Here is a 1,965-nt window from a genome sequence, read left to right as displayed (position 1 = left end):
TGTGTGTGTGTGTGTGTTTGTGATGTCTTCCTTTTTAAAATGCTTTGAAAGCTCTTCCTGGTGCTGAGAAGACTCTTTTTCCCCAAGCAGTTAATTAATTTTTCCAACACTCTTTGGCCAGTTACGTTTCTCTCTGCTGATTTGTGATGTTACCTTTATTATATGTTAAATTTCTGTGAGTATTAGAGTCTACTTTAGAATATTTTTATTTTGAGCTTTTGTACTGTTTTTTCTTTCTTTTTTTTTTGACCAAGTCTCACTCTGTTGCCCAGAGTGGAGTGCCGTGGGACAATCTCTGCTCACTGCAACCTACACCTCCCGGGCTCAAGGGATTCTCCTGCCTCAGCCTCCCGAGTAGCTGAGATTATAGGTGTGCGCCACCACGCCTGGCTAATTTTTGTATTTTTGGTAGAGACGGAGTTTCACCATGTTGGCCAGGATAGCCTTGAACTGACCTCAAGTGATCCGCCTGCCTCAGCCTCCCAAAGTGCTAGGATTACAGGAGTGAGCCACCGCGGCCAGCCTGTTTTCTTGTCATTTGTTTTTTTTTTTTTTTTTTGAGGCAGAGTCTCGCTCTGTCGCCCGGACTGGAGTGCAATGGCCGGATCTCAGCTCACTGCAAGCTCCGCCTCCCGGGTTTACGCCATTCTCCTGCCTCAGCCTCCAGAGTAGCTGGGACTACAGGCGCCCGCCACGTCGCCCAGCTAGTTTTTTTGTATTTTTAGTAGAGACGGGGTTTCACCGTGTTAGCCAGGATGGTCTCGATCTCCTGACCTCGTGATCCGCCCGTCTCGGCCTCCCAAAGTGCTGGAATTACAGGCTTGAGCCACCGCGCCCGGCCATTTGTTTTAAAATAAGAAAAAAATTCCTCTTTTTCCTGTCCCTTAAGTCCTGGGATGTTTAACCTTCTAAATCTTATTTGGTACTTTAATTTTACAAAAGAGATATGTGTTGTAAATAGAGTAGGGAGCAAAGAGGATAGTGGTAGTCTCCTTAACACAAAGCTATATAAAGGTGGTCACCTGGGCTCATCACATCCCTATATCTGATTCTCACTATTGCAGGTTATGAAAACGCATCTAGCTAGTACACTTAGAGTTGCACTGTTAGAAACAGTAGCTCCTAGGCAGATGTAGCAATTTAAATTTATTAGAATTATTCAATTTATTCATATTGGCCACATTGCAAGTGCTCGGTAGGTATATGGTTACTATATTGGACAGCACAGATAGTAGAACTTTTATTTTCACCATTGAAGGTTCTATTGGACACTGCTGACCTAGAGGCAGCCTTGGGGATACTGACTCCTGCGTAGGAACATCTACAGAGAGAAAAATAATATCGAATATTGTGTGTCAGTTTTATGCTAAATTTTTTCAAATGCCTTTTGTGTTGTACAAACAACAGAGTCTTTGAGGGGGATGAAGAAAGAGGGTCTCATGTCCTCATGTTGACGTGATTAGCACGCCTTGAGCTGGTTTGTTATTAGAGGTTAGGCACTGTGGGGAAGGCAGGGAAGGCTGTCTTTCCAATTGGGTTGTTCCCAGCTCAGGCCCTGCCTATCCCCAGAAGCCACCTTTCGAGGCAAAATGGGAAATAATTAGGTTGTTGAGTATCAGGCGTTGAGCATGGAAATACAGGAACCCGAATGTTCAGGATTATTATGAGTAAGCGTCGTGGCCTCTATTCTGTGTCCACCGCACATTGCAGTTTGTGTCTTATCCTGGTTTCTAATGGATTATCTTCAAAGACGATCATTATCTCAAGGTGGAGGTCACTAGGTTGCTGATGTGTCCTACCCACGCGGAGTTTTGAAGCTGGAGCACACCCCGAGTGGCTGCGTAGGGTACGCATGGCGTTTCACACCCAGCTAGTCGTCCAGCCTTGGGATCTGTACCGCGAGGAGTTGCCAAAATCAGTCCCCGAGATTGTTTCAGATTTCGCGCTGGCAGGGAGGGGCGGGCT

The sequence above is a fragment of the Colobus angolensis genome, unplaced genomic scaffold (genome assembly GCF_000951035.1).
Source record: "Colobus angolensis palliatus isolate OR3802 unplaced genomic scaffold, Cang.pa_1.0 Scaffold167, whole genome shotgun sequence".
In the NCBI taxonomy this organism is placed as follows: Eukaryota; Metazoa; Chordata; class Mammalia; order Primates; family Cercopithecidae; genus Colobus; species Colobus angolensis.
Note: the sequence above shows the minus strand (reverse complement) of the source record.